At 41.6% G+C, this 22460-nt stretch overlaps 1 long non-coding RNA gene across 1 annotated transcript; it reads left to right on the top strand.

Moving 5' to 3' along the window:
- Nucleotides 1-4780: 4780 nt before the first annotated feature.
- On the top strand, nt 4781-22146 carry LOC124011714. Its single transcript, XR_006834615.1, has 4 exons — nt 4781-5017; nt 5350-5389; nt 5879-6211; nt 21915-22146. It is a non-coding gene; the product is annotated as an uncharacterized LOC124011714 (long non-coding RNA).
- Nucleotides 22147-22460: the final 314 nt, after the last annotated feature.

Here is a 22460-nt window from a genome sequence, read left to right as displayed (position 1 = left end):
ACAAATAGACAATAAAGATGATTAAAATACCTGACAGGAAACATATTCAGTTGATACTTTCTATTTGCTGTCCAGTCATATGGTCTATCACATTAGTTTATTTTTTATTTTTCTTGAAGGTGTAATTACTTTTTGTCTGAGAAATGTGGATTGGTAAAAGGTTCCATTCAGCTATGTCTCTATATAAAACTGTCGATTTAAGGTGATTTGTCCTTGGCTTGAGTTGTTTTAGCTCCCCTGAATTTGCCTGTCTGGTTTGGTGGTTATGCGTGTTGCTAGTATGTCCTAATTGGACTGAAAAATACTGTGGTGTTTTGAAAAATATGACATTCCTAAGGAAAACTCAGAAGACTATATAGTAATTTGTTTTTAACGTGAAGCCATGAGAGATTTTGATGCATTTGGATCATATTCATACAGTTAGAGCAATGAAGAGATAATCAGGAAGCCCTGTTTTGAGCCATTTGGAGATTTTTTAAATATCTTTCTTTGCTGCAGATGACCATATAACTGGACAGTACTCTAAGTGTTATAGGACCAGGGATTGACCATATAACTGGACAGTACTCTAAGTGTGATAGGACCAGGGATTGACCATATAACTGGACAGTACTCTAAGTGTGATAGGACCAGGGATTGACCATATAACTGGACAGTACTCTAAGTGTGATAGGGCCAGGGATTGACCATAAAACTGGACAGTACTCTAAGTGTGATAGGACCAGGGATTGGGAGGAGGCACACAGGGAGTATGGCGAAGCCAGGTAGGAGACCTGCGCCAACCTCCTGTGCTTACCGGAGAGAGGGACCGGGCAGGCACCGTGTTATGCTGTGGAGTGCACGGTGTCTCCAGTGCGGGTGCATAGCCCGGTGCGGTACATTCCAGCTCCTCGGATCGGCCGGGCTAGAGTAGGCATCGAGCCAGGTAAGGTTGGGCAGGCTCGGTGCTCAAGAGCTCCAGTGCACCAGCCCTCCGGTGGCAGCCCCCCGCACCAGGCTTCCTGTGCGTGTCCAGAGCCCAGTACTCCCTGTTTCTCCTTCCCGCACTCGCCCTGAGGTGCGTGTCCTCGGCCCAGTACCACCAGTGCCGGCACCACGCACCAGGCCTACAGTGCGCCTCATCTCTCCAGAGCTGCTAGAGTCTCCCGTCTCTCCAGAGCTGCTAGAGTCTCCCGTCTCTCCAGAGCCGCTAGAGTCTCCCGTCTCTCCAGGGCCGCTAGAGTCTCCCGTCTCTCCAGGGTCGCTAGAGTCTCACGTCTCTCCAGGGCCGCTAGAGTCTCCCGTCTCTCCAGGGCTGCTAGAGTCTCCCGCCTGTCCTGAGCCGCCAGAGCCGCCAGTCTGCAAGGAGCTGCAAGTCTGCCAGGAGCCGCCAGAGCCGCCAGTTTGCCAGGAGCCGCCAGTCTGCCAGGAGCCGCCGTCTCCCAGGAGCCGCCAGAGCCGCCAGTCTGCCAGGAGCCGCCAGTCTGCCAGGAGCCACCAGTCAACCAGGAGCCGCCAGAGCCGCCAGTCAGCCAGGAGCCGCCAGAGCCGCCAGTCTGCCAGGAGCTGCCAGAGCCGCCAGTCTGCCAGGAGCCGCCAGAGCCACCAGTCAGCCAGAAGCTGCCCCTCAGTCAGGAGCTGGCCCTCAGTCCCGATCTGCCCCTCAGTCCAGTGGGGCCATTTAGTAGGGTTGCCAATCCTAGGTCGGCGTACTTTGTGGGTGGTTGTCTTCTGTCTTTGTGTCATTTCACCTGATAGGACTGTTTCGGTTTTCACATTTGTTGTTTTGTATTTTGTAGTGTTCTCGTGTATGGTCTTGATTAAACATGTTGAACTCTAACCACGCTGCATTTTGGTCCTCTCCTTCGACGGAAGAAAACCATTACACAACCATAATGTTACCATAGTTACTATCAATGAGGCTACAGTACAGATGAGTGTTCACCTAGGATCTGACTAGTCTTGGATATCCCGACCTTGGAGCATCGTAATTAGGGCTGGATTACCGAACAGGGTACGCAGGGCACGTTGGTTGGGGCCCCCTGGAGGTCGAGGGATACCCAGATAGCAATTGATAGCAACGTGTAGAGTTGCAAAAAAATGGCTTTAAAACTGCAACATTTTCTGTCATCCTCATGGCAAAGTGTGAACAAAAGCGTGAGGTGAGCTATAAAACAACAACAAAAAATCACTGCCCCCCATTGCAACATGTTGAAATGCAGGAAGTTAAGTGATTTCCCCCGTGGCCGAAAATGTGGTAGTCCGTCCCTGATTGTAAGCCTGTCGGCAACTGATTCAAAGATTGCAGAAGTAAGCCGTCTGGCTCGAGAGACTAGGATCTGATTGTGTCAAATAACTGATTTCACCCATCTCATATTTTCAGACCAGAACTAAATTGATCTCAGCCTTCAGAATGAATAAACTTGTGGTAACTTGTAACTGAGATGAGAGAGGTTGTGCGCTCTTTAGTAGGCCAAGCAGAGAGTGGTTATTGACAAGAAACTGCAATGGAGAGAAAATGCCCTTTTCAAGAAACCCAAACTTGTTTAGATTTCCCTTTTTCCTTTATTGCATAAAATACAATGCAGTACTGCTACTCTGCATGTTTGTTCTACCAAAGTGTTGTTGCAAGTGGGCTCACTTATGCAATTATGTTCTGGAGAGAGGATTTGAATCACATCATTCACAGTGCTTGAATTTGTAACCCTGGCAATAAGATGTATGGACTCTGCAGCAACCATAGAGTCAATACATCTAGCACAATCCTTACAATATAAAAAAGGTAGATGCTCGTTGAGGCATCAGAATTAACAAAACCTTTCATCAGGATAACAGATGAATGACTGCATTTTAACTTGCTAATAAATATGAATGTAATATGTTTTTATATGAAGATGTTTTTCAACCTAACAACTGTCAAATTTCAAATCAAATCAAATCAAATGTATTTATATAGCCCTTCGTACATCAGCTGATATCTCAAAGTGCTGTACAGAAACCCAGCCTAAAACCCCAAACAGCAAGCAATGCAGGTGTAGAAGCACGGTGGCTAGGAAAAACTCCATAGAAAGGCCAAAACCTAGGAAGAAACCTAGAGAGGAACCAGGCTATGTGGGGTGGCCAGTCCTCTTCTGGCTGTGCCGGGTGGAGATAACAGAACATGGCCAAGATGTTCAAATGTTCATAAATGACCAGCATGGTCGAATAATAACAAGGCAGAACAGTTGAAACTGGAGTAGCAGCACAGTCAGGTGGACCGGGGACAGCAAGGAGTCATCATGTCAGGTAGTCCTGGGGCACGGTCCTAGGGCTCAGGTCCTCCGAGAGAGAGAAAGAAAGAGAGAATTAGAGAGAGCATATGTGGGGTGGCCCGTCCTCTTCTGGCTGTGCCGGGTGGAGATTATAACAGAACATGGCCAAGATGTTCAAATGTTCATAAATGACCAGCATGGTCGAATAATAGTAAGGCAGAACAGTTGAAACTGGAGCAGCAGCATGGCCAGGTGGACTGGGGACAGCAAGGAGTCATCATGTCAGGTAGTCCTGGGGCATGGTCCTAGGGCTCAGGTCATATATGTCATTGTTGCTTTGAACTTTAAATGTGTGTGCTGCCCAATACTACATGGTGTGATATTCACTACGTCACACACAACTAAAAGATACAGTGTACTTCAGAAACATGTTTTAAAAGAGTTCTGGATCAGGACTGGGGCGAAGGTTCACCTTCCAACAGGACAACAACCCTGCGCAAACAGCCAATACAGCGCAGGAGTGGCTTTGGTTCAAGTCTTGAGTGGCTCAGCTAGAGCCCGGACTTGAACCTGATCAAACACGTCTGGAGAGACCTGAATATAGCTGTGCAGCAATGCTCCCCATCCAACCTGACCGTGTTTGGGAGGATCTGCAGCGAAGATTGGGGAGAAACTGCCCAAATACAGGTGTACCAAGCTTGTAGCATCATACCCAAGAAGACTCCCGGCTGTAATCACGGCCAAAGGTGTCACAGGGTCTGAATACTTTCCGAAGGAAGATTAGAAGATTAGATACATGGGGAATGTTCCACTGTAAAACTGATATATGATTAGATACATGGGGAATGATCCACTATACAACTGATATATGATTAGATACATGGGGAATGTTCCACTGTAAAACTGATATATGATTAGATACATGGGGAATGATCCACTATACAACTGATATATGATTAGATACATGGGGAATGTTCCACTGTAAAACTGATATATGATTAGACACATGGGGAATGATCCACTGTAAAACTGATATATGATTAGATACATGGGGAATGATCCACTATACAACTGATATATGATTAGATACATGGGGAATGTTCCACTGTAAAACTGATATAAGATTAGATACATGGGAAATGATCCACTATAAAACTGATATATGATTAGATACATGGGGAATGATCTTGAGGTCAATAATCAAGAAAGAGAGGCAAACATTTATTTATTTACAATATTTATTGTTAATTAAAAAAATCATTATTTATGGATTCAAGCAAAATGTCCTAGTTATGTAGATACACTAACCAAGCATTAACAGATTGAGTAACAGTTTTCTAAGTCATTTCTAATCTGAGTTACTGTGTTTTACTTTGCTCCCCAGTCTCCCCTATTGCATATTTGAATATGATAATATTTTCTCTGGATTTGATAACTAAATGTGAAGACTTGTCTAGAGACAAATGTGTCATGGTTTTATCAAAGTAAGGAAGTTAAATAACAACCTTGTGTTTCCACACCCTTTTGTCAGAGAAAGGGGGGCTAGCTAATGTAAGAATTGCTGGATAAGAACTGTTAATTCTACAACGAGGAAGACAACACATCAAGAGAGGTTTCAGTTGCAGATTCTTCTCAGTTTGACTTGCATAGCCAGACTTGTGGACAAAAGTAAAGGAAACATATTTTTTGGGGGCTCATTTGAAGTCAGTTAATTGAATTAGGGAGTGAAGAGAGAGACATGGAGGCTGTTTTTGGATTGTTGGTGATGATAGCAGGAGTGTCTCGTGGTAAGTTATGTCTTTATTTGTGTCGTAGCTCATTATGCAAGAGCCTACTATTTTCAGACTGTGAAGACTATGGCTATATGGCGACAGGAGGGAAGTAGAGAGTTATGGAGAGGTTTTCCATTCCAACCATATCTGAGTATAACTGTTGATTGCTTGTGTGTCCTTATCATTGCAACAGCATAATTGGTGTCTGGAAAATATATTGATAAAAGATATGTATATTCCTGCCAAACCTGAGACGGCTAGATCTGATTGTTCATTTCAATACTGTTTTCTGCTATATCCCACTCATTGTATAAGTCTGTAATGAATTTCCTCCTCTTCTTCCGAAGAGGAGAGGCGAAACTGATCAGAGGACCAATACGCGGCGTGGTAAGTGTCCATGGTTCTTTTTAATACGTTAAGGTACACATGAACAACTGACTACAAAAAACAATAAATGTGAAAACTCAAAACAGTCCTATCTGGTGCAATCACAGAGACAGAAACAATCACCCACAAACACACAGTGAAACCCAGGCTACCTAAGTATGATTCTCAATCAGAGACAACTAATGACACCTGCCTCTGATTGAGAACCATACTAGGCTGAAACATAGAAATACCCAAAACATAGAAAAACAAACATAGACTGCCCACCCAACTCACGCCCTGACCATACTAACTAAATACAAAACACAGGAAATAAAGGTCAGAACGTGACAAAGTCATCTTTGAAGTTATTGGCAACTCAGTGTCAGACAATTAAATTATAAGAAACCACTCCAGTTCAGTCATACTTATGACAGTAACATATTTTCACTTTATCCACTTATACCAGTTGTGTCAGAATTGTGACACAATGATCAACTTTGTCCTCAGGCATGTTGACCTCCTCCTGTGATGCTAGAGAGGATGGATGTCAGTGTTATGGAGCTCTGGGAGGAACTGTCTATCTCCAGCTGACTGATACCACAGTATCTGAACTCACATTTAAAAAAGATCCCACTGGTGTAACTACAGAGATACTCCGAATGAGAAGAAACAAAATGATCATCGCTGACTCCATTAAAGCTAGATCAGAGTTCTTCATGAACAACAGGAGATTTAGGATGGATAACACAGAAAGGACGGATTCTGATGAATACCTCTTAGAAACATTTCATTCTAATGGAAGTTCAATGGCCACCAGAAGACTACACCTGTTCATTGAAGGTAAATAGCTAACCCTCTTAAAAGAAATATAGCTACATGATTGTATAGGGATACTTGAATGTTGGGGCAATCCTTGGCTGGCAGTGAAACTTTTCTTTTTTAATGTTTTCATTATTTGAGCCAAAAAAATACATTTAGGGAATTTTAAAAGGTAAAATATTTGCAATATTATTCATTTCCATGTAGTGCTCTGTGCCAGGAAATGCCCTTGTCTAGAGCAAAGTTCCACAATTTCAAACTCCCCCGAAAGTGTTTAAAATTCTAAAAACTTGCGAAAATATATAATAACTGTGAAAGGAGCTCATGTAGTTTCCTGCAATAGCCCTTTCTGATTTAAAGTAATATTTCTCTCAAAACTGTGATTCCTAAAAAAATATGTGTCCAGAGTTTTGGTCAACTTCGTCATATTTGTCTAAAATCCTAAATGAATCTGAAATGATCGGGATCAGCTATACCATGACAACGCCTTCATCTCCTGATTAACTGCAGTGCAACAAGACAGTGCTCTACTTTTGATCGATTTAAACAAACAATATTGAAATCCCCATGGTCACAGGGGATATGCAGCAAGTGAAGGTGATTTGCAAGCAATTATATTATTTCATGTCACAGCAATATATCATATCTGTTAGCAAACAATTTAATTTTATTTAAACAATGTGTTCATATGAAGCATAAGTGGTTGCTTTCCCATTGTATTGTTTTTGGTAAATTTGTATTGAGTCAGGCAGCTCCAAAATGCAGCTGTTTCAGTCTCACTCTGTGCTTTCTGTGGTGGAGGGGCAGACAGAGAACATGATTGGCTCAGGGTGCTGTTACTCTGGGAGAGCTAGCCAACAGCTGGGAGAGCTAGCCAGCAAAACATCCATTTTTGTAAGGGTTCTATTTATGAAGGCTGAGGGTATATCTGGGTTTGTTTATCCAGTTTGATTTATTTTTGTACATGAATCCACATGTAAGGAGATGAATAACTCATTTACCAATGTTGTATGAAAAAACAATCATCACCACCTTAAAAAGAAAGTGTTTTCTGTGACTAGGGTAGAAGGAGGTTTTCAGTTATTGGATTTTGTGGATATGAATAATGCCTTTAAGATTAAGTGGTTGAAAAAAAGGCATAACATCTCCAGAGACATTATACTTTTTTATTCCTCATAACATTTTTAAGAAAATTGTGAGTTTGCCATTTTTGTTGTCTTGTAATTACAACATACTGTATATATTTTTCTATCAGCAAGCCCTTATGGCATGGACATTATGTTTTGTGCATGACCTTTCAGCCTATCAGCACCCCCTAGAGAACGTTGGGGGAATCTACTTTAGCATATGCTTCAGATGCATATCAACAATGCTTGATAAATAAATACTTGATAAATATATTGTAAAGGAAACTTCTTGAAACTAGGGGGCAATATTTTTATTTTTGGAAAAATAACGTTCCCAAAGTAAACCGTTGTGTTGAAGAATGAGTGTAGACGACTACATTGCGTAAGTGGCCTGCTGAAGGCTCTCAGAGTGATTCTTGCGTAAAAGACAGAGGTAGTCATTTTTCCTCTCGCTCCTACTGACAAGCCAATTGTCCAGGTTGATATATTATCAAATAGATATTTGAAAAACACCTTGAGGATTGATTATAAAAAACGTTTGCCATGTTTCTGTCGATATTATGGATACAATTTAGATTTTTTTTTCGGTGTTGTCGTGACCGCTATTTCCGGTGGATTTCTCAACATAACATGACCAACAAACAAAGATATTTTGGGTATAAAAATAATCTTTATGGAACAAAAGGAACATTTGCTATCTAACTGGGAGTCTCGTCAGTGAAAACATCCGAAGATTATCAAAGGTAAACAGTTAATTTGATTGCTTTTCTGATTTTCGTGACCAAGCTTCCTGCTGCTAGCTGGACATAATGCTATGCTAGGCTATCGATAAACTTACACAAACGCTTGTCTTGCTTTGGCTGTAAAGCATAATTTCAAAATCTGAGATCACAGGGTGATTAACAAAAGGCTAAGCTGTGTTTCACTATATTTCACTTGTGATTTCATGAATATGAATATTTTCTAGTAATATTTTTTGACCGTTGCGCTATGCTAATTAGTGTAGTTGATGACAATTCTCCCGGATCCTGGGATGGGTAGTTCCAAGAGGTTGCATGAATAAACATTCATGGGAATATGTCAATAAAAAAAATTACAACAATAGTTATTTGTTTAGCCAGAGTCAAGGATATGTTTTGAACAATTCTACAAAGTCCTAGAAAACACATCGGCATATAGCCTGTTTTAGTTTCCTTTACATTAAAACATAATTGTAGTCCATTTGACCAACTTTATTTGTAGATTTGATTAGTAATAGTTATAGTAATAAAGTCCAGTTACAGGTTACTTTGACAAAGAAACGAAAAAGAGGATTATAATAATAACTGGTGAAATGATTTGCTCTATTCCTAAACAAAATCACCCGTGGATAAACAATTGTCAATGATTAATTGCACAAGAAATATTGGTTAGTGTCATAGAAACTGCTCAATATACTCTTTCAGATGCAATATAGCAATCGAAATATTTTCCCTGCATATCCATGCATCTGTCAATTACAAGATGTGCCAATCTCTTCATGTACAATTTGACAACTGATAGGCCTAATATTGTCACTCATCAGATTATTGTCAATTGAATCTATAACTCGTATTATATGTGAAATTAGTTTTGGTGTAGTTTAGGTGTAGTTTAGGTGTAGTTTAGGTGTAGTTTCGATGTGCATCGTTATGTTTCCCGCTCATCAACGTGGACATAGCATTTTTAGTTCCCTTAAAATACGTTTGATTAGTAATAGAGCTACAGTAAAGGTACGCGGTCCAATTTTTAACATGATCGCCAACACTGATAAATAGATACAGCACAAACTCATCATTACACTATTGTTTTTCGAAATTAAATCAACCTCTTCACCCTCCTTATCATTCAGTTAGGCCTAATTTAAGTACAATTGTGAAGTAAGGTGCACAATTATTGCCCATTCGTGGTTAATTCAGTGAGGAGAGAGACGCATTAGCACCTGTCCTACAGCATATTGTCTCGGCCGTAGGTAGGAACAGGTGTGGGGAAAAGGCTCTAAATACTTTTCTGTTTGTGATTTAAAAATGATGACAAATGAGCTTAGCTTTTTTTAATAGCTTTTTGGGGGGGCTGATTTTTTAAATTTACAAAATCAAATGTTAGTGGACGTTGGCCTATGGAGTTCTAGTGTTCAGAGCCCTAGTTACACACAAAGAATATTGTTCTGTGGTTAATGCTATTCCCTCAGGTATCTCCCAGCTAATGAAAAGTCATACCCCCTGTTTACTGCCCCTTCTGGAGGAATTGGGTACCCATATAAAACAGGATACATTTTTGTCAAAAGTTGCTAATATATGCATATAAAAAATATTATCGAATAGAAAACACTCTAAAGCTTCTAAAACCGTTTAAATTGTTGTCTCTGTGTAAAGCAGAAGTCTCAGGGCATGCATTCTCCCAAAATCTCTTTTGTCATGGAAAAAGTTGGCCCAACTTTGATGTCATCGTATATGCACTTCCCAAACAACTACAGCTCTGGGAACAGTTCCTACGTGTTCAGCGCGAAGCCTGCTGTCAATGGGGCTTCTCATTGTGAGAATCACGCGCTCACAAGACGTTGAGCGTGCCGAAAGGTCTCGGTCATGCGAAAAAAAGTGTACGTTTATGCGCGCTCTGCTCCGGTGAAGTCTTTTCTTCAGGATCGATTAAAAGACGTGTGTGTTTCGCTTCGTCCTCACAATTGCTGTACACCTTTATAACATGTTAAAGCTTAATTATGAACATAGTTTGACAAGTTTACTCGACATATAATATATAATTTTGACGTTTTGGTGCGCATCCATTTGAATTTTGCCTACATTTCGATCGAAATGTGACTATTTTGAGAACCAAAATACGCAGACTTGAAAACTAAACGCTGTTTTGGTAAGTATAATCCCTTCCAGGTCTTTTGATGGAAGAACAGCAAAGGTAAGGGAATATTTATGTGTTAATTTTGGGTTTCTGTCGACTCCAAGATAGAGGAGGCATAATGATACTTTTGGAGCGCCGACTCCTTGTATAGCCTAGTGAACGCAACCTGTAACGTTAAAAATAAATGTAACAGCGATTGCATTTAGAAGAAGTGTATCTTCCTATACATATGTAAAACATGCATATTTAGTCAAAGTTTATGATGTGTATTCCTTGTTAGCTGACGTTATCTGCCGGAGCTATTTCATTTCTCCTGACATTTTAGTAGCATTTTTTGAACGATGCGTCATTGTAAACAGAGATTTATGGATATATATAGCATATTATTGAAAAAAAATGAATGTACTGTGTAACATGTTATATTACTGTCATCTGATGAAGATTTCAAAAGGTTAGTGAAATTATTTTTTTAAAATCCTGCGTTTGTTGATTGCATATTTTTTCCTACTTGGCTATGCTAATGAGCTATGTCTGCGGTGGTGGTTTGACATAAATATGTGCTATGTTTTCGCCGTGAAACATTTTAGAAATCTGACTTGCTGGGTAGATAAACAACTTGTTTATCTTTCATTTGAGCTATTTTACTTGTTAATGTGTGGAGGTTAAATATTTTTAGGAATATTTCTTGCGTTCCCTGCGCCACATTCCAGCTGGGGGGGTGGGGGCGCGTTCCCAAATGGGAACGGGTGTCTCCAACAGTATTGATATCAAAGTCCCAAGTGTACAAATAAACACATAAAATAATACAAAACACTGCGGAGAAGAGATTTTCGGAGTGGACTTCTAGTCCTACTCAGGAGGTGCACACACCACCCACCGCTTCGGAGTATATTACTCGCTAATGTTCAGTAGCTGGATAATAAAGTTGACGAGCTCAAGGCGAGGATTTCCTTCCAGAGAGACATCAGGGATTGTAACATACTCTGTTTCACAGAAACATGTCTCTCTCTGGATATACTGTCCGTACAGCCAGTTGGATTCTCAGTTCATCGCTCAGACAGGAATACATATCTCTCCAGGAAGAAGAAGGGCAGGGGTGTATGTTTCATGATTAACTACTCATGGTGTGTTTGTGATAACACACAGGAACTCAAGTCCTTTTGTTCACCAGACCTAGAATACCTCACAATCAAATTCCGACTGATCGTGCTGCTAAAACACTCGACACTGCTACTCCAACTTCCAGGATGCCTACATGGCCTTCCCCTGTCCTCCCTTTGTCAAATCTGATCACGACTACATTTTGCTCCTCCCTTCCGATTGGCAGAAACTCAAACAAGAAGTTCCCGTGCTAAGAACTATTCAAAGCTGGTGTTACCAATCAGAATCCTCGCTTCAAGATGGTTTTGATCAAGCGGACTGGGATATGTTCCGGGTAGCCTCTGAGAATAACATTGACGAATACAATGATACAGTGACTGAGTTTATCAGGAAGTGTATAGGTACAACATCTCCTATACACTTCCTGATAAACTCAGCAACAGTGTATTCCAACTCATCACGGGGGCAAACTACCTGCCCTCCACGACACCCACAGCACCCGATGTCACAGAAAGGCCAAAAAGATCATGAAGGACAACAACAAGGCAAAGTCAGTACAGGTGCATCAAAGATGCGACTGATGGACTGAAAAACAGTTTCTATCTCAAGGCCATCAGACTGTTAAATAGCCATCACTAGCCCAATAGAGGCTGCTGCCATATATACATAGACTTGAAGTCCCTGGCCACTTTAATAATGGAACACTAGTCACTTTAATAATGTCTAGATATTTTAATCTCATATATTTATACTGTATTCTATTCCATTCTACTGTATCTTAGTCCATGCTGCTCTGATATTTCTTGTCCAAATATGTATTTATTCTTAATTCCATTCCTTTATTTTAGATGTGTGTGTATTGTTATGAAATTGATAGATATTACTTGTTAGATATTACTGCACCGTTGGAGCTAGAAACACATGCATTTCGCTAAACCCGCAATAAAATCTGCTAAACACATGTATATGACCAATACAATTTGATTTGATTTGAACTGTGGAACTTTATATAGGTGTGTGCCTTTCCAAATAATTTCCAATCAATTGAATTTGTGGTAAACAATCAAGTTGTAAAAACACATCAAGGATGATCAATGTGTATATAAACAATTCCAAGTTTACGTAGCATTGAAGACGTGTTTTGTTCATCCTCTCGTGTACTTTTGTATTTTTCATATTTTTTGTTTATATTTCAATTGTTTTTTTCTCAATCTCTTTTCGATTTTTAATTCGATTATACCTTCCGGTAACCTGCCTCACCCAATGTGATACGGAATCACTATTATTTTTTAACTTTAGAACACATTCAAGAACCTCCAGAAGCTAACCAGCTAATTAGCTACAAGCTATTTAGTCATTGTTAGCCACTGCTAGCGGCTTTTACCATCTGCACAGATACCAGCCCTGTTATTAGCTTGGATATTACTCGCCAATCTACCAGTATCGGTCTGTCTCTCCACAACAATGCCGGATTCCTGCCGTAATCCCTGGGCCACTACTTCTAATCTTCACAACAAGCTTGCACCCTCCGTGGCACCCAGTACCGAAGCTATCCCTGAGGCCCACCTCCCGGCCTACTCAGCTGTTCACCCGAACCCCACTCATACATGGCTAGAGCCCAATACTCCACCGGATCTTTGCTGTAAACTCTGGACCTTGGCACCGGATCACCGCTGCTACCGATTGGCTATAGTGGCTAACGCCACTGCCACAAAGCAAGCACTAGTTAGCCGTGAGCCAGGCACATCTCCCGGCTTGCAAACAAAATACTACAATACCCCTTTCGCCATCTGGCTTGGATTCCCTGGATTCCCCGCCGCACCACCACGTCTGGTCTGCCGACGAATACTCCATCCGCTGTGCCTTCAATCGGCCTCCGTCTAAGCAGACCCCCCTACCAGCCCCAGGCTACTAACTTTAAACGCTGTGTCACCCGCCTGCTAGTGTAGTGGCGGTTTCCCTGTCCCTTCTACTGCTGCCCCCTGGACACTATGATCACTTGGCTGCATAGCTGATGCCTGCTGGACTGTCCATTAATCACGGTACTCCATTCTGTTTATTCATGTTTTATCTGTCGGCCCCAGCCGCAAACTCAGGCTCTGTGTGTAGTTAATCCGTTCCTCTCTGCCTAGTCATCGCAATTTTACCTGCTGTTGTTGTGTTAGCTGACTAGCTGTTGTCTCACCTGTTGTTTTAGCTAGTCTCCCAATCAATACCTGCGATTACTTTATGCCTCGCTGTATGTCTCTCTCAAATATCAATATGCCTTGTATACTGTTGTTCAGGTTAGTTATCATTGTTTTAGTTTACAATGGAGCCCCTAGTTCCACTCCTCATACCTCTGATACCCCCTTTGACCCACCTCCCACACATGCGGTGACCTCACCCATTATAACCAGCATGTCCAGAGATACAACCTCTCTTATCATCACCCAGTGCCTGGGCTTACCTCCGCTGTACCCGCACACCACCATACCCCTGTCTGCACATTATGCCCTGAATATATTCTACCATGCCCATAAATCTGCTCCTTCTATTCCTTGTCCCCAACGCTCTAGGCGACCAGTTTTAATAGCCTTTAGCCGCACCCTCATCCTACTCCTGCTCTGTTCCTCGGGTGATATGGAGAAAAACCCAGGCCCTGCATGTCCCCAGGCACCCTCATTTGTTGACTTCTGTGATCAAAAAGCCTTGGTTTCGTGCATGTCAACATCAGAAGCCTCCTCCCTAAGTTTGTCCTTGCAGTGTCTGAATCCTGGCTTAGGAAGGCCACCAAAAATTCTGAGAATTCCATACCCAACTATAACATTTTCTGTCAAGATAGAACTGCCAAAGGGGACGAGTTGCAATCTACTGCAGAAATAGCCTGCAAAGTTCTGTCATACTTTCCAGGTCTATCCCAAACAGTTAGAACTTCTAATTAAAAAAATTAATCTCTCCAGAAATAAGTCTCTCACTGTTGCTACCGACCCCCCTCAGTTCTCAGTTGTGCCCTGGACACCAACTGTGAATTGATCGCCCCCCATCTAGCTTCAGAGTTTGTTCTGTTAGGCGACCTAAACTGGGATATGCTTAACACCCCGGCAGTCCTACAATCTAAGCTAGATGCCCTCAATCTCACACAAATCATCAAGGAACCCACCAGGTACAACCCTAAATCCGTAAACATGGGCACCCTAATAGACATTATCCTGACCAACTTGCCCTCCAAATATACCTCTGCTGTCTTCAATCAGGATCTCAGCGATCACTGCCTCATGCACTGAGGCTAGGTAACATGGTCACCACCTATAAATCCATGATAATCGAAAACTTCAACAAGTATTTCTCAACGGCTGGCCATGCCTTCCTCCAGGCTATTCAAACCTCGGCCAACAGCTCCCCCCACCGCAGCTACTCGCCCAAGCCTCCCCAGCTTCTCCTTTACCCAAATTCAGATAGCAGATGTTCTGAAAGAGCTGCAAAACCTGGACCCATACAAATCAGCTGGGCTTGACAATCTGGACCCTCTATTTCAGAAACTGTCCGCCGCCATCGCAACCCCTATTACCAGCCTGTTCAACATCTCCTTCGTATCATCTGAGATCCCCAAGGATTGGCGAGCTGCCGCTCATCCGCCTCTTCAAAGGGGGAGACACCCTGGACCCAAACTGTTACAGACCTATATCCATCCTGCCCTGCCTATCTAAGGTCTTCGAAAGCCAAGTCAACAAACAGATCACTGACCATCTCGAATCCCACCATACGTTCTCCGCTGTGTAATCCGGTTTCCAAGCCGGTCACAGGTGCACCTCAAGGTACTAAACGATATCATAACCGCCATCGATAAAAAACAGTACTGTGCAGCCATCTTCATCGACCTGGCCAAGGCTTTCGATTCTGTCAATTACCATATTCTTATCGGCAGACTCAGCAGCCTCGGTATTTCGAATAACTGCCTTGCCTGGTTCACCAACTACTTTGCAGACAGAGTTCAGTGTGTCAAATCGGAGAGCATGTTGTCCGGTCCTCTGGCAGTCTATATGGGGGTACCACAGGGTTCAATTCTCGGGCCGACTCTTTTCTCTGTATATATCAATGATGTTGCTCTTGCTGCGGGCGATTCCCTGATCCACCTCTACGCAGACGACACCATTCTGTATACTTCTGGCCCTTCCTTGGACACTGTGCTATCTAACCTCCAAACGAGCTTCAATGCCATACAACACTCCTTCCGTGGCCTCCAACTGCTCTTAAACGCGAGTAAAACCAAATGCATGCTTTTCAACCGTTCGCTGCCTGCATCCGCACGCCCGACTAGCATCACCACCCTGGATGGTTCCAACCTAGAATATGTGGACATCTATAAGTACCTAGGTGTCTGGCTAGACTGCAAACTCTCCTGCCAGACTCATATCAAACATTTCCAATCCAAAATCAAATCTAGAGTCGGCTTTCTATTTCGCAACAAAGCCTCCTTCACTCACGCCGCCAAACTTACCCTAGTAAAACTGACTAACCTACCGATCCTCGACTTTGGCGATGTCATCTACAAAATAGCTTCCAATGCTCTACTCAGCAAACTGGATGCAGTTTATCACAGTGCCATCCATTTTGTTACTAAAGCACCTTATACCACCCACCACTGCGACCTGTATGCTCTAGTTGGCGGGCCCTCGCTACATATTCGTCGCCAGACCCACTCGCTCCAGGTCATCTACAAGTCAATGCTTTGTAAAGCTCCGCATTATCTCAGTTCACTGGTCACAATGGCAACACCCACCCGTAGCACGCGCTCCAGCAGGTGTATCTCACTGATCATCCCTAAAGCCAACACCTAATTTGGCCGCCTTTCCTTCCAGTTCTCTGCTGCCTGTGACTGGAACGAATTACAAAAATCGCTGAAGTTGGAGACTTTTATTTCCCTCACCAACTTTAAACATCTGCTGTCTGAGCAGCTAACCGATCGCTGCAGCTGTACATAGTCCGTCGGTATATAGCCCACCCAGTTTACCTACTTCATCCCCATACTGTTTTTATTTTATTTACTTTTCTGCTTTTTTGCACACATGTATCTCTCCCAGCACATGTTCATCTGATCATTTATCACTCCAGTGTTAATCTGCTAAATTGTAATTATTCACTCCTATGGCCTACCCGAACCACTACCACCCGATTCACTCCTATGGCCTACCCGAACCACTACCACCCGAACCACTACCTGTTCACCCCGCTATCATCCAGAAGGCGAGGTCAGTACAGGTGCATCAAAGCTGGGACCGAGAGACTGAAAAACAGCTTCTATCTCAAGGCCATCAGACTGTTAAATAGCCACCACTAACATTGAGTGGCTGCTGCCAACACACTGTCATTGACACTGACCCAACTCCAGCCATTTTAATAATGGGAATTGATGGAAATGATGTAAATATATCACTAGCCACTTTAAACAATGCTACCTTATATAATGTTACTTACCCTACATTATTCATCTCATATGCATATGTATATACTGTACTCTACAACATCGACTGCATCCTTATGTAACACATGTATCACTAGCCACTTTAACTATGCCACTTTGTTTACTTTGTCTACACACTCATCTCATATGTATATACTGTACTCGATACCATCTACTGTATGCTGCTCTGTACCATCACTCATTCATATATCCTTATGTACATGTTCCTTATCCCCTTACACTGTGTATAAGACAGTAGTTTTGGAATTGTTAGTTAGATTACTTGTTGGTTATCACTGCATTGTCGGAACTAGAAGCACAAGCATTTCGCTACACTCGCATTAACATCTGCTAACCATGTGTATGTGACAAATAAAATTTGATTTGATTTGATTTGATTTGATTTATCTATTGCCTACCTCCTCATGCCTTTTGCATACAATATATATAGATTTAAAAAAATCTCTACTATGTTATTGACTTGTTTATTGTTTACTCCTTGTGTAACTCTGTGTTGTTGTCTGTTCACACTGCTATGCTTTATCTTGGCCAGGTCTCAGTTGCAAATGAGAACTTTTCTCAACTAGCCTACCTGGTTAAATAAAGGTGAAATACAAAAAATATATATATACAAGTGTATATATATATACATATATATATATATATACTTATAGATGAAGCGAGGGAATAACTTTAGAGTTAAAAAAAGTTGCATATTGTTAACCGGGACCTTGTATTAACAGGCACACAGACACAATCAGTGTCACAATATTGCAGGCAGATTGCTAGCTAGTTTACTCTATAAAAGTATGCTCAACTACCGTGTTCTTCCGTGCAATAAGAGCTAAAGATATGGGAAGTAGCCATAAACTGATCATAACCCAAATGTTATAACGTTTGTGTGTGGCTCTAAACTCATTTCTGGGATTGGTTATTAGTATATTCAATGTGTAGCCAATGTGTACTGGTTTCGATGCATATGAGTTTTGTGTAAAAGTTTTCATGTAAAAGTTGCCACTGCATGGTCATAACCATATCCTGTCAAGTCCATCTCCCTTATATATTAAGATATGTAATGGTCCAAAATCCAATTCTGGTTTGGTTTAGTTTAGCAGATACATTATCAAAATATTACACATGATTATTATCATCATCAACATCATCATCATTATCATCAATAGACCTAGGAGAAGCAGCATGGGATTCACCACTTTTCAACACAGGTTTGTGACTGTTTATTTTGCCTACCTACAGGGCTCATATATATTAACTGTACCTTATCCACCGGGACAAAGATATCAGGGTGGGTGAATGCCACCGACAATGACCAGTGCCACTGTCAACTATGGTAAATATGATAGAATAATTTTAACAGATTTTATTAATCTGCTGATTAGTTGTCCCTCACAGATGAAATTGGGGAGGGGACAGGGGACCGGTCTCAGTCCGTCCATTACATAATGACCAAACTGACTCCAATGGTGCCCATTTGATTTTGTCTATGCTCACCAGACACGCAGGTTGAAATACCAAAACCAACTGTGAACTCAACCAACTATACTGAACAAAAATATGAATGCAACATGTAAAGTCAACGTTGGTCCAATGTTTCATGAGCTGAATTAAAATATCCCAGAAATGTTCAATTTTCACAAAAAGCTTATTTCTCTCAAATGTTGTGAACAAATTTGTTAACATCCCTGTTAGTAAACATTTCTCTAAAATGTGCAGCTTTGTCACACAATACAATGCCACAGATGCCCTACGTTTTGAGGGTGTGCAATTGGCATTCTGACCAGAGCTGTTGCCAGAGAATTGAATGTTAATTTCCCAACCATAAGCTGCCTCCAATGTCATTTTAAAGAATTTGGCAGTACGTTCAACCGGCAACACAACCACAGACCATGTGTTTGGCGTCGTATGGGCGAATAGTTTGCTGATGGCAATGTTGTGAACAGTGTGCTCCATGTGGTCCTTCTGTAGCTCAGTTGGTAGAGCATGGCGCTTGTAACGCCAGGGTAGTGGGTTCGATTCCCGGGACCACCCATACGTAGAATGTATGCACACATGACTGTAAGTCGCTTTGGATAAAAGCGTCCACTAAATGGCATATATTATTATATTATTATATTATGATAGCGGTGGGGTTATGGTAAGGGCAGGCATAAGCTATGGACAACGAGCACAATTGCATTTTATTGATGACAATTGGAATGCATATAGAAACCGTGACAAGATCCCGAGGTTCATTGTCATGCCATTCAACAGCCGCTATCACCTGACGTTTCAGCATGATAATGCACGGCCCCATGTTGCAAGGATCTGTACACAATTCTTGGAAGCCTAAAATGTCCCAGTTCATCCATGGCCTGCATACTTACCAGACATGTCACCCATTAAGCATGTTTGGGATGCTCTCGATTGATGTGTACGACAGCGTGTTCCAGTTCCTGCCAATATCCAGTACCTTAGCACAGCCATTGAAGAGGAGTGGGACAACCTTTCACAGGCCACAATCAACAGCCTGATCAACTCTATGTGAAGGAGATGTGTCGTGCTGCATGAAGTGGTCACACCCGATACTGACTGCTTTTCTGATCCATGCCCCTACAGATGCATATCTGGATTCCCAGTCATGTGAAATCTATAGTTTTGGTCCAAATGAATTTGTTTCAGTTGACTGATTTCCTCATATGAACTGTAACTCAGTAAAATCTTTGAAATTGTTGCATTTATATTCTTGTTCAGTGTAAATTCATTTTGGGAGAGGTCAAAACAAATATGAAACATTGGCAGATGAACATTGAGTTGTTATTTTACCTGAAATCCATATGGTTCTTTTTTAGCTGGGTCTTTGTAGAATGTTGACCCATTTTGAGACACACAAAGTTGTGTGTTCTCTACTCTGACAAATAATCCACAGATAAAGGGGGAAACCTACAGTAGTTATTTTTTTGTTCGTTTTCTTTGATTAATCTCTCGTCATTCATTCTTCTTCTTCTCCGGATTTTATATGGCGGTTGGCAACCAACTTTAAGGTGCATTACCGCCACCAGATGAACTGGAGTGCAAGAGTTGGAACCGGTTCAGGGAACAGAACCGAAAACCACAAAACAACAATATTTTAAAAGGAACAGAAACAGAACCGAGAACGAAAGTGATCTATACTGTTCCAGAACAGAACTGTTATTTTAAAAGCATGAGAACATTGTTTTTCCAATCCCACAAAAAACACAGCAAACCCTCACTTTGCCACTTAGAAACTTATTCCAGTGTCTGCCTGCCTGCCAGTTGAAAATCTTGGCCAGTGTGTGCTTTTGTATAGGCTACCTGTCCCTCCCCTCCCCTCCCTCCGAAGCATAGTCTACTCTAGCTACTGAGGTTACAAGCTTCGTTGAGAAATTAGGGAGAGAGACATTTAATTAGAGAAGAATTGATTCACTTTTTCAATGTTAAGGATACTATAGTTATCACGTTTCATATTGGATTTATTAACTACAAAAAGGTAAGATGTATTTGTATTTTAATTCTGGTACCACTCTGCACACACAAGCTTGTTAGCTAGCTAACTTAACAAGCTCTGGTCTAGATCTCAAACTCTAGGTGGCATTATGTGTACTTTAATGGAACTGAGAGTTATGATCAAGGCCTAGCTTTAGTCCAATGTTAGTTAAGCCAACTCCGAAGTTAAAAGACAATCAAAGTTCCTTCATAGAACCCGCTCCTCCAAGGGTATACTTCTGAGGTCCTAATTCAGATAATGCATACTTCTGAGGTCCTAATTCAGATAATGCATACTATTGAGGTCCTAATTCAGATAATGCATACTTCTGAGGTCCTAATTCAGATAATGCATAACAACAAGATGCCCAACGCTTCATTCCCAGGGCTCTCATCATCCACAAAATTTCAGTCCATCTCGCACTCTACATTACACTTGTCTGTCCAATGAATGTACATGGCCTGCCCGCTTCATAGCAAGCTGCTCTATCCATTGGTGAAGTAATTTATTGTTGAGCAAAATGTTTGAAAAATATTATTTCAGAGGTTTATAAAGGAACAGAAAGGAAAAATATAAACCGTTACTGCTTTTAGGTTCGAACCGGTTCAGAACACAATTTTTCTGGGTCGGAACAGCTGAAAGGAACTTTCTGAATGAAACAATTGGAAAATAATTTACTTTCCAACCCCTGCTGGAGTGTGGACCTGGTTCATCTTTCAATCGCTCACATGGCTATATGATCGTAAAAACAATAGAGGTGGGACTTGTAGTGGTGTGTATTCAAGGATGCCAAGAGAAGTCAGTCCCCCCCCCCCAAAAAAAATGACCAAGAAAAAACATAAATAATTACTATTTCGTCTCTCTGTGTTTCATAATTTTCCTTAAAGTCACAAGAGGCTAAAAGTATCTCACCAGAGTAAGCATCCACACAAGCGTAACAATGCCCCTCTGTCTCTGTATGTGTCAGCCATCTATCTGATGCTGTCTGGTGAAAAAGAGTGTGACATTGTTGCCGCACATAGTATTGAATGCCAGGGAAGCCAGCGAGTATTTGGCCCCCTTAGTAAAAAAAGTAAAAAATAATAACCAATCAGCGTTTGAGCTAAACTGAAAAATTAGCTTGCTTGACCATGCTGTATACTTTGTGGACTTCACCAGACAGCTGTTGCTGTCCGGTTTGTGATGAAACAAATGTGTTGTTGAATTTATTCTGCCACTGTGTCTTCTTATATATCATGGTAGCAAGGCATATGAAATAACAGGTTATAGAGCAAACACCAATTATCACAACACAAAGGTTGTAATAGGGCTTTTTTTTCTAGCTTGGCTTCCCCAGTGGTTTTACCCACGCACCACTACAGGGGACTTGCAGCGCGTCAAGTGTCTAAAATAGAACCAGGTTAGAACCAAGTTCTATTTTAGCATCTGGCTATGCAGACGCACACGAGCAGATAAAAGGATTTGATAACATGTATGTTTATTTTTCAATGCTCTTGCCCTCAACATGTGGGCGGTGTGATCAGCATCTGTCTTCTCCAGCAGGTGGCGTTTTTTCTTTGGTGCATTTACATGGAGTACAGGGTGTGGATTAGCTAAGAGACGGAATAATTTGTGGGGGATGACATGTTTACTGTTGCCTTCTTAATTTATGTGTTATTCTGTCTCTCTTTTCCACAGGACCTGGGTTCAATGTGTTTGTTTATTTCCAATTTGCTGAAGTCTTCATTCTGCTGGCAATCTGTCTGGGATCATACTGTTTCTACAAGAAGAAGACTTGTCCTCAAGAGCAATGTCAGTAAATATGCATTGTACCTTTCAATTAAGGTATAGCTTTTAAAAAAAAGTTTCTCATTTTATTCTGCTTAGTTCTCTGTCTGTCTGTCTGTCTGTCTGTCTGTCTGTCTGTCTGTCTGTCTGTCTGTCTGTCTGTCTGTCTGTCTGTCTGTCTGTCTGTCTGTCTGTCTGTCTGTCTGTCTGTCTGTCTGTCTGTCTGTCTGTCTGTCTGTCTGTCTGTCTGTCTGTCTGTCTGTCTGTCTGTCTGTCTGTCTGATGGTCCCTCAGGTGGGACTCAGATGAGGATGTTGATGTCCTAAGAGTTGCTATGGGGATCAACCAGGCCTTGAGATTACCTTATGAAATAATGACAAATGGTGATATAATACTGCTTATCACTCTTTTAATCTTGAAACTCAAAGCACAGTAATGTATTAAAACCAAAGAAAT

Source organism: Oncorhynchus gorbuscha, linkage group LG23 (assembly GCF_021184085.1).
Source record: "Oncorhynchus gorbuscha isolate QuinsamMale2020 ecotype Even-year linkage group LG23, OgorEven_v1.0, whole genome shotgun sequence".
NCBI lineage: Eukaryota > Metazoa > Chordata > Actinopteri > Salmoniformes > Salmonidae > Oncorhynchus > Oncorhynchus gorbuscha.
This window is presented reverse-complemented; position numbering and strand designations above follow the sequence as displayed.